Consider the following 12438-nt stretch of genomic DNA (forward strand, 5'->3'; position numbering starts at 1 on the left):
TGGTATCAGTGACAGAATGTCACATTAGGCCACCTATTTTCTATTTCTACTGACAGTAAAAGAAAAGACAGGACTTGCAAGATAATTTTTCAGCAAAGAGGTTTTCCTTTTTTTCTTTTTCTAATGACAGAGAAAAAAATTCTCTTCCAGTAGGAGCTTCCTATTCTGGGTACATTCTTTTCAAATGTGCCCCAGGCTGCTTGAATAGAAGGCCTATCTGACATTACCCTAATCCATCCTGCACTGTAGGCCATAGTGACATTGTCACCAGATTCATGATGACAAGTGCACAAGGGAAGCACCCTTGTATCATTTTATGGGTGCAGAGGCAGAATGCCAAAAAAGAGAACACCAAGCATGCACAAAACTCAGGTGACCCAGTCGCAAGTGTGCGTGCAACATGCTCTTAACACACTCTACATGCAACATGCTCTTAACACACTCTACACAGGTAAGGAGAGTGTGCTTAATGACACTCAGTATCCTCAGGGAATTTCGAAACTGACAAAAAATTCTGTAGATATGTAAAACTGTGCCAGAAAGAGTTTGGGTATGCCCTGCTTTCATTTCACAGGTGTTTATAAGACACTTGTACATACTTGGGGACAGCAATGTGTGACCATGTGACTCCCTAATTAATATTAGGTTTGTTAGAGGTTGAGAGTATAGGTCTGGGAGATACAGTCAATCCTCTGCATTATCAAATCAGATGGCTGATTTCCTCTACATTATGTTGAATCTTTGTTTTAGCTTTTTTAATTTTTTGTTGAATTTAATTATTTGTGTGTGTGTGTGTGTGTGTGTGTGTGTGTGACAGAGGGCAGCTTGTAGTTTGGGTTTTTTTTTTCTTACCATGGAGGTCCTGAGAAATCTAGGATTCTTAATTTCTGCCAGTGCCTGCAACTAATTTCACTTAGGAGAATAAATTTGCAGAGTAGTAGCAAACAAAAGCAACTCAAATGATGCTTTACTGTTTTCTTAATTTTTAAAAAAGCAAAGTAATGATAAAAGTCATTGACACATATATCATGCTTGACTCACAGAAGAACGGAAATAAAATTTCACACATATACATAGGTTTATTTGTGAGTTTGTCTATCTGCTCCAGGAACAATCCTTTCTTATTTTTCTATGAAGTTTCCTTTCAAATTCTACTTGACAATGTGAATTCATCACTGATTTTTGCTATTTACATGTACACACACACACACACACACACACACACACATATATATATATATATATATATATATATATATATATATATATATACATACATGTATATATGACCACTTTAGGTCTCGCATAAAGCAAATGGCTTGTTTTTTAGTAAAATATTAAGTTGGAAAGTTTTAGAATGTTCTATATTTTTAAAAATACATTTATTTTTTTAGACAAAAAATGGAGAACCATGAAGGAAGTGAGTTCTAAACAATTGTACTAAATTAAAGAACCCTGTGGAAGTACATTAGAGTTTCCAGCTTAAATTAATCATTTGCAGTTAAAGCCATGGAACACAGCTGTAGAATTTATTGTAACTAATCAAGCCATGTAGAGCATTCTGTGGGAGTGGGAGGTAGGGATATCAAGGCTGCAAAACTTCATGGTCTTTAAGGGAGAGAATCTTTACAATCGAGCATACCTACATTAGTTTCTCAAATGCAATATACACAATGAGGTACACAATTCTCTTTGTCTCAAGTTGTAAATTCTACTGAATTTCTTTTACTGAGTTTCATATTTTCACAGGCTGTTTGGGATTTGATCATTAAGAAATAAGATTTTACTGCCAAGGAAATATCGTATTTCAGAGCTGGGTCATTATGCTTTGTTAAAGCTTATTTTTAAATATGAGCTTTTTCTTTCTGAAAAAAAAATTATGTGATCTAAAATATGCATCTTTTGTGCCAGCAAAAAAAATCAGACAGCAGTCAAAGTCCAAAAGTCCATGTTTGTACAGTTGGTGTGATAGGTAGATAGATGCTAATTCTCACGTTTTCAATAGATTTCTTTGTTTTTGAAACAGCATCAACTATTCATGAAGAATAGAGGCATAGATAAGAATAAAGACCACAGCAGAATGATGCCTTGTGGTTTATAAAATGACCTGAGTAACTAAGATATAACCTATTGGACAGGATAAAAATCAACAAGCCATGGAGTTACACCACGCATTGTTCCCATGCCCCATTGCATGATCAGTGTACATTCCTGGGTGTAACCATTTCTTCCAACTTGCTCGCTTTTCTACATAAAGTGATGACACCAGACTATCTGTGTATCTGCAGTAAGTAAGAAAAATAAAAAAAGACTTCATAGCTTTATAAAGTCAAATATTTATATAAAATAATTTTAGTTTACTAAATATAAAAATGACAATTGAAATGTTTATTGCTATTGTCCTTGTTTAGCTGTTTCATAAGTCATGTGGATACAACTTTATAGGTGTAGATTCTGACATTACTAAGAGACCAACTTTAATAGAAAATTCCCTATGGTTCTTACAATTTTTCTGCCTCCTCTTTGATAATGCTCTGTGAACCTTAGTTGTTGAGGTATTTTGAAGGTTTACTCAGGTACTGGTCTCCACAACTGTGCATTTTGATAGACATGTCAAAGTCAGTAGGGGAAAGTCCATGGGGTATCAATTCTACACAGATCACTCTAGGCAACTGAGGGGTGCTAAGATTAGGAGAAACTGTCTTCTCCCGAAAAGAGCATACCAATTAATTATCCAATACTAAATACTCATGCTTTAAAGCATACATGCAAGCAACATGATGCAGGTTGAGTAGATTATATTTAAGGATATATATGTATGTAACAACAATTTAAAAAGGGGGTCATTAATTTCAAAAAGAATAAATAGAGTCCATAAGAAGGCTTTGAGAGAAGAAAGGGAAGAGAAAAGTGGTGTAATTATAATCTCAGAAACAAAGACAGAGTTATTGTATCTTTTAAATAGTTGTTTAAAATAATCACGAAGATCTGTTTTATTGGCAGTATTGTTAAGGAAGTTTTACTTCCAAAGCTCTGAATTCTGGAATATGCAACAGATAGGGCTTGGTCAAATGTACTAAATACTCCAATTAAAGATATGATAATAATGAAAAATGGAAATAGAATATTTCATCAATCTAGCTTGTTTAGGAAGTGAGCAGAAAAGGGAGCCAATGATGCAACACCATCATTAGTGTATTGATAGGACTGTTGGGTTTAAATTAAGGAAAAACCAGTGCAGGGGGCAACAGATTTTGAGATGTCTTGATCAAGAGGTTGTTTGGTTGATCATCATCTTAGTTCAGGTTCTCCAAGATGACTCCATGTAGCCCTTATGATATAATGAAAGGAGTATGGTTTATAAAAGATAATTATTTCTACTCCAAGGTGAAGACTCATACAGATTATTACCCACATTTAGGAGTGATTTGTCTTGCCAGTCTGTGCTGATTCTGGAATCTAAGGTGACTTCAGGTTTTGGACAATGACTGTTATCTCTGTGCCCTTAGCATCAATGGTGATGACACACGTCACATACTTCCTGGTTTTAATTGGGAACTCCTTGAGTGACTACCAGGCTTTTGTCTTAGCCAAGTAAAAATGAAGCCAGAGTTGCCAGGGCATCATCCTGCTTTTAGCTGTCTTACAAAGCCAAAGGACTAGTGGATGGTTCTTAGGAAAGGCAGCTTCCGAGCCTTTTCATTTTTTTTTTTTTTACATTAAAGAAATCCAGAGTAATATGAAGGCAACAATAGTGTGGAAGATATTGGTATCAAAATTTTGGTTAACTTTGATGAGCCAAACACATGATTATGTACTTTTGCTTTCTCCTTTATAAACATGTAAATCAATGGCAGTAAAATTTTCCATTTGGAAATTATGGCTTGGCTTCTCTGGTTTATTAAAAATTTCAATAACCCACAATATTTAAATATAGAAACCTTGCCATAATAAATGTATATTTTTTGAAAGATTATTGACTCAAAAATTGGAATGTCAAATACTGCTTCTACATTAAACTTGAAAAGACATTATATATATTAATGACTACTTTTATATCACATAGCAAATGAATGCCATATAACAAATGTGATCAGCCTTAAAATCTTTAAGAGACATGCTTCTCATAAATCAAAATTACCTATTTTTTCTTTCTTTTTCATAATTTTTCAATAAAGGTACAGCATCATGATTGTGAGGAAGTTCAGAAATGCTGAAGATGTTGAGGAGAAGGCACCCACCACTTCTTACACTCTCATCCCCTGTCACAGTCCATGATGGATACTTTGTCTGTGTTTCTCATCTTCTAAATCATTATACCATCCCAGAGCAAGGAAGTTGACATTCAATACTATACAAATAAACCAGGGACAACTAAGTTTGGGAGATTTTAATAGCTGGACTTTAACAGAACCGTGGGTAAAGTACTTGGTGTACAAGAACGAGGATCCACAGCACCCATGTAAAACTGAGTACGCTTGGTAGTACACATGTATAATTCCACTTCTTACCACCAGATGACATAGACAGGAGAATTCTCTTGCTTGGGCCAGCTACCATAGCTTAAGGTTCAGCAAACAACCAGGGATTCTGTCTCAAACAGGGTGGAAGATAAGAACTAACACAGTTGGTTGCCCTCTGTCCTCCACATAACAGCAAATGTGTGCTCATACTCACATACACTAACGTTCACATCACAGGCATGCATATAACACACACACACACACACACACACACACACAAACATGCACACGGATGCAAACACACATGCACACACACATGCACATGCACAACCACAAAGACACACACACCTTTTGTGGTAAGTTGTGTCCTCATACTAATCACTTGAAACCACGGTTGGTATTTGGTTTCCTCTAAAATAATTAGAAAGTTCAGCAAAACATGGGGAGTGAAGCAGGCAGAAGACTGAGAATGTCAGATGATGTTAGGCATGGAAATACAAACAAAGGTTTTGCTTATGAATGAAGGAACCACACCAAGTACAATAAAAGCACAGAATCTATCTCTCTCAATGGAAATTGTGTGCACAATTTCAGTTGCTATTTAAATTGGAGTGCTATGTCCCAAAAGGCATCAAGAAAAGGATGTGTCCTTTAATGCAAAGTTAAAAATCAAAGTAAACCTATCATTACTGATAATACCTGTCAAACATATTGGATATATGTGGCTTTTTAATTTTGGGTTTGGGGCTGATGCACAAAGATAAATAACATTTAAAATTTGTTCAGTGGTGTGGGTTTCTCACAGAGAAGCAAAGAAAACAAAAGTAACATTTCCTAATCTGTATTCATTGAAAATGTTCCTTTGTATTTACTCCTCCAGGTATCTAATGAATACTTGCATGTTCTTCCTAGGCTTTTTCATTTGATGTACTTTGCAGGCTCTAACTATTGAAAAGAATCCGCAGAAAGAAGAAGAAATAAAAGACGCATTAGTGTTGGCAATTTCCTATATTTTTAAATTCTAATGAATACACGCCCTATAGTTGTAAAGTTTTCCGTCATTTAAAGGGAGAAAAGAATGAAAAGCATTTTTTTTTTCTGTGACTTAGACATTTGTGACAATAGTTACTTGAGAGATTTCTTTCATCCACCTCCTTTGACATCTAAATTTCATGCGAAGATTTAGCATACAGTGTGTTTGCTAGTCCCACTTTCCTGCCCTTTCACTGATGAAGAAGGAAATGTTAAAACTTCAGTTTGAGCCCACACAATGAACATTCCCATTAATTTATACTTGTTTTTATACTTGTTTTTTAAGTATCTCATTGCTCACTATCACAATACAGCTTGCACTGTCATGGCCAGAAGGCACTGACAAGGTCAATGTTCGATCCTGAGGTCTGACATTCTTAGTTGTGACTAGACACTGGTTGACATTAAACAACACATTATCATCAATAATTAATTCCCACTGTTGACTTCAGAGGTAGGAATAGAGGTCTGAGGCATAACTAGATTACATAAAGTATTTAAGAGTTAAGTGTGGTTGGAGAGATATTTATAAGCAGTCTGCCTGTACACTCAGTCTTCTGACCGAGGGCAGTCTTTACAAAGAAAATGTATACAGCATTAGAATTAATGAGAATATCACTAGGTTAAATCTATAAAGCAGGGATTGGAGAGAAGGCTCAACAGCTAGGGATATTAGGTAGTCTTTAAGAGGACTCTTCTGATTCTCATTATCCATGTATGGTAGATAATAGCCATCTGCAACTCTAGCTACAGGGAATTCTATGTACTTTTCTGACCTCAGTGTATATTCACATGAACACACACACACACCACATATGCACATATATGTACAGATAAAATACTTTATTAAAAGAAGTCAAGAAACAAAACTAGCACTTTATTTGAAAATTGTCAGTTTTTCTTTGAAATGTTTCTTCTATAATCTCTCTTTTTCTTGACATCAAGCCAGCTAATGAAAAACCACTACTGCAAGTGGTAATCAAATTAGAACCATTGCACAAGTGAGCAGAGATTGATACTTCTGAACTGAGCTGTCAGAGGTTATACTTAGGGGCTACTGAAATCACTGGAATTTCCAGGGAGAAATCTTATAAAAATGAAACCTATACAGTTGGGAGTGATGGTTACTATCAGAAGTCTGACTGAGGTTTTATTGGTTATTGGCCAAGGTCCAGGTCAGGGTTTAGCTAAGGTTTTAGTCAGGAAATGCAAACCCTAGCAAAATGGATACCATAAAGCTAATATGTAAATTGAAGTATGAAAATTATATTGAGCTTAGAAAAGATACACTTTAGCCAAGGCAGGGTAAGGACATCTCACTGAACTTAGTCATTTAGTATAAGCCTGTGGCCTTAGGATAAAAATTGGACCTAAAAACCTTGAGAGCATGATGTGGCCTTAGGATCAAAGTTAAACTCAAAAAGACATGCACATGACTAAGCAACAACAAACAAACAAAAACAAAACAAACAACAACAACACAGCATAACAAAGCAACAACAAGCTTGACAAGATCAAAATACCAAAAAGAAATATAACTTCCTGCTGGTCAAAACAAAACACAATTTGAAAGAAAATAGAAATAACTGAAAGTCCTTCTGGTGTCTCACTCACAGTGACCACTATAAGTTTAAACCTTACTAAATACACAAGGAACTGAGACAATGTCTTCCAAACCAAGAAACAGAAATAAACTGAATAAACTTATCCAAATAATTTCTTCATATATTGAAAGTCATAAATAATGACAATCAAATATCACAAATATGTCTAAGTTAATGAGAGATGAGAATATGAATAAATGATAAAGAACTAGAAACTGTGAGACACCATCAAATCAAACAAATCTTGCAAGTACACACTCTGGAGAGATGTCTCATTGGCTTAGAGCATGTGATGCTTTTGCAATAGATCAATGTTTGGTTTCTAGCACCCAACTCAGGCTGCTCACAATTTCCTGTAACAGCATCTCCAGGAGGTTTGTACCAGGGGCCCCTTTTGCTACCCCATAAACATTCACTTATTCATAGACAGACACAGAGAAACAGACACACACACACACACACACACACACACACACACACACGTACACACAATGTAAACTTACAAAAAATTTAAACTTGCACATACAGTTACTTATAAATAGTCATTGAATAGGCTCAATAGTTGAGGGGAAATCATAGAAACATTCACTGATTTTTAAAGCAGATAGCAGAGGTTGTTAAATAACAAAAATGGTGAGCAGAATTTCAGAAACACAAAGGAAGTCAATGATTGATATAAATACATGCAATTGGAGTTAAAACAGGAGGGAAAAAGCAGTACAAAAATACAATAGAAACAGAATTTAAGAAATTATTACCAAAGCACTCCCAAATACTCTGAAAGATAGACATGTGTAAATGTGAGAAGCCCATTGAACCCAAACTGGAGAAATTCAAAGAAAACTCTCTGGGTGATGTGTCATTGTCTACTAATGAAAAGCACAGCTGACGGGTAAGTCTCAAAAGCAGCCAGGAAAGAAAAGTACTATATGCAAGGACAATAACACCTAATAGGTGCTTCTCACAAGAAATAATGTTGCCCCAAAATAGTCCAGTATTTTAAAATTATGGCAAGCAATTCAGATTTCTATATCCCATGAAAATAATCTACAAATATGTGTAAAGGAAGTTTACAGATAAACAAAATAGAAAATACCACCACAAACCCAGTCCATAAAATGCTTTTTATAAAGTTATTTAGGTGGAAGAGAATAGACAGTATAGAAATCAATGTTTACAAAAAAATTAGTAGTGTAAAAAAGTGATAAACATGTGAATTACTATTTTAAAGACTTTGAAGATTTTATCTTAATTTCTGAAAGAGGAAAATTATTTCTTAAAGCAGAAAGCCTTTGACTTTGTACTGCTATATTCTGTTGTAAAAATAAAATATATAATAAGTATAACCCAACGAACATTGACAAAATATTCTTTGTAAGATATCTATGTTTCAGAGTAACTATGAAAGAATTGTATTTTGGACATGCTATATGGTGAGTTAAGTACATGCATTATAATTCATTGAAAAAATAATTGACTAAAAAGCCAAAAGTATAAATAAATGAAATGTAAAACTTATTCACTTAACAAAGGCAGAAGTGTATAGACAAGTAAACAGAAATAGGTGACAGGATGAGAGACTTCAACCTAACTCTTGATAATTATGCCCAATATAAATGAAATAAGCTAAAATTGGAGATTTTTAAAAATAGATTTAAAAATAAATACTTCCTGTGGTCTGTCAGTTGTACCTTAGGTATTGCGAGCTTTGGGGCTAATATCAACTTATCTGTGAGTGCAAACCATGTGGATTCTTTTGTGATTGGGTTACCTCACTCAGGATGATATTTTTTAGTTCCATCCATTTACCTAAGAATTTCATGAATTCATTGTTTTTAATAGATGAGTAATACTCCATTGTGTAAATGTAACACACTTTCTGTATCCATTCCTCTTTTGAAGGACATCTGGGTTCTTTCCAGCTTCTGGCTATTATAAATAAGGCTGCTATGAACATAGTAAAGCATGTGTCATTGTTATATGTTGGAGCATCTTCTGGGTATATGCCCAGGAGTTGTATAGCTGGGTCCTCAGGTGATGCTATGTCCAGTTTTCTGAGGAACCACCAGACTGATTACCAGAGTGGTTGTATCAGCTTTCAATCCCACCAACAATAAAGCAGTGTTCCTCTTTCTCCACATTCTTGCAAGCATCTGCTATCTCCTGAATTTTTTATTTTTTTCTGACTGATGAAATTCATGAATACGGAAGACCAAAGTATGGGTTCCTCGGTCCTTCTTAGGAGTAACAAAATACTCACGGGAGCATATGCAGACAAATTGTGGGACAGAAATTTTAGGAGGGATCGTCCGGAGACTGCTCTACCTGGGTATCCATCCCATGGACAGTCACCAAAGGCAGACACTGATGTGGATGCCAGGAAGTGCATGCTGACAGGAGCCTGATATAGCTGTATCCTTAGAGGTCTGCTTGAACCTGACATATACAGAGGCAGATGCTCACAGCTAACCATTGAATTGATCATGGGGTTCCCAATGGAGGAGTTAGAGAGAAGACTGAAGGAGCTGAAAGGGTTTGTGGACCCATGGGGAGAGCAACAATATCAACCAACCAGAGTGCCCAGGGTCTAAACCATCAGCCTGGGAGCACATAGGGAGGGACCCATGGCTCCAGCTGTATATAGTGGAGGATGACAGTGTCGGGTATAGATGGGAAAGGATGTCCTTGGTCCAGTGAAGGCTGGATGCCCCAGTGTGGGGGGATTCGAGGGCAAGGAGGTGGGAGTGGGTGGGTAGGTGGGGGCACATCCTCATACTAGCAGGAGTAGGGGTGATGGGATGGGGGATTCTGGGGGGGAATGGGGAAAGGGAATAACATCTGAAATGTAGATAAAATAAACAATAAAAAATTAATTAAAAAAACAAACACTTCCATTAAAAAATTCTATTTTAAACCAACATTTTCACCCTCTAAAGCACATGAAATAGTCTTCAATGTGTTTATACCTTAGAAAATTTGTGGATTGTCACATTTGTTGTGCTTAAAATCTATTATGGATAAAGAGAGGCAGCTATCCCAATTCACATAAGTCATAGGAACCAATCAGATTGAATAAACAGGCTAAGTCTATTTTGCTGTTTGGAAATCTATAATCCAAACTCCATAGATCTCAATGGATTCTTATACAGTTAGGATAACCATTCTGGTAACTCTGAAGTTGTGGAGCTTCATACTGGATATTTTACTTTCACTCTTCAGTCTATTTTTCTTTACTTATCCACCACCAAACAAACAACAACAAATCCATTAATAGCAGTTCACTTTACTTCCTCCTTCAGAATTCAGGTGCCCATCACCTGCAGTGTAGGAGTGTTTTAATCATTTTTTTTATACTTTATTCCATGAAAGTTTTGGTTTTGAAAATTAACAACCTCTGTATTTCCCACAACAGCACTATGTCCAATTATTTCACCTTCTTTAAAATTTGTCTTTTCAATTCTCTTTCTCATAAACTACTGAAAACCAGAGGTGGCTTGTAGTCATCAGCCTTGGTTTCCAAGAATGCGATGCAACGGAGATCATGGTGTGCTCCCTTCTTAGGCTGGTACTTTTGTTGTTAATCAGGGTATACCTAAAGTTAATTTGATACCTTATGTCTTTTTCAAGTTCAACCATGTTCAGTTAAATAGGTATGCCATGATTTACAAATTTATTATTAAAGAATATATTGGTCATGATTTCCAGCTTTAGCAAACTTAAAAAAAAACTGTATCTGTATTTATATGTGTGTTTGTTATGGGTATGAGCTTTTAAATCAGATATGTATATAGAACTAAAATTGCTAGATCATATTGTCAGATTACATGTAGCTTTCTAAGAAAATATGAAGGTACCACACTCTCGTCCAAACTGCAAGTATTGGTTTTTATTTCTAGCAGGATTTAGCATTATCTGGTGGTGGTGGTGGTGGTGGTGGTAGTTGCAGTAGTGTGTGTGTGTGTGTGTGTGTTTTATAATTTTGATAATTTAGTACATAAGAACTAGTTTACAGTTGCAATTTATTTATTTACTTAATACCAAATAATATTACCATCTGCATGGACTTTTACTTAATACCAAATAATATTACTATCTGCATGGACTTTTGCTATTTTAGGTCTTCTATTTAAATCTTAGATATTCTGTAAATATATTGATTTTTCTTAATTTTTAATTGTTTGCAATTATAATTTAATCACATCATTTTCTCCCCTACTCTCTGAAATATAAAACCTCTTTGTTTATTAATTCTATTGCATGCTTTCAAATATAAGCTGTTCAGACCACATGACATCATTTGTATGCATGTTTCACAGCTGATGGTTTGTTTCGCACTGGTTAACCAAATGTGTAGCCTTTCCTGAGGAAGACCACTCCCAGTTTGCCTCGATTCCCTATAGTTCTTTGTGTATGACTGAGAGCTTGTATCCTTTTCTCTATCCACTTTCATATTTTTATTTGGTGAGTTTTCTCTTAATTTGAAGTTTTAAAGTTCTGTTTAGCAATCGTTACTTTGACTTGTACAGTATTTTAGTGTTTACTGAACAAGACTAAAATGAATCATTTTATAATTATCTGTCTTTCTTTTCCCATTTATTACCATTCACCATGTTGCCCCTACCACCCAGAACCATTTAATAACACATTTGCAAATACAATTATTTCAGTGCACATCACCCTGCTGGAAAGTGCGGAGCTTTGGGGCCGCCAAATCTCATTTCACTTCTCTACTCAGGAAAGATATTTGTACTTTTAAATTTTTGTTAGCCCACTACTTGGGTACTAAATACTTAAGGAAAAATACCTCGTATAAAAAATCAGAATAAAATTATCATTTTTGTCTGGAAGTAACAATCACAGGAGAGCTTTCTTTTTCTTACAAAAGTTCTCAAGAAAGAGTAAGGTTCATAAATAGAGTAAGAGGAATTTATTCACCAAGTAGTGTCTCAGCACCACATAATCCATATTTTGATGATTTCACATCTTACAAGTCTCCAAATAATACCACTTTTGGCTTCACTTTTATCTATATCCTCATAAATCACTCTTGCTTCAAACTAGTAAAAGTGAAAGGAGAAAACACAGCAGTCATTTTTTAAAATAAAATTTTGCTTGTTTTTCTAGCCTGGGAGTCTAAGAAAACTTCTCTAGATATCTTTTATATAGCATCTGAAGCAGCCTTGCCAAGCGCTTGGGGCTGACTCTTACGAGGCAATTGACATGGTGTAGGACATTCCTTGTGAAAATCCATTTGGTTCCCAGTATATATGATCTATCATCACTAAAATAGAGCTATTTTTTATTCTTTGATACTTTCATAGAAATAAATGAGATATTAT

Source organism: Grammomys surdaster, unplaced genomic scaffold, assembly GCF_004785775.1.
Source record: "Grammomys surdaster isolate TR1022 unplaced genomic scaffold, NIH_TR_1.0 125881, whole genome shotgun sequence".
Taxonomy (NCBI): Eukaryota; Metazoa; Chordata; class Mammalia; order Rodentia; family Muridae; genus Grammomys; species Grammomys surdaster.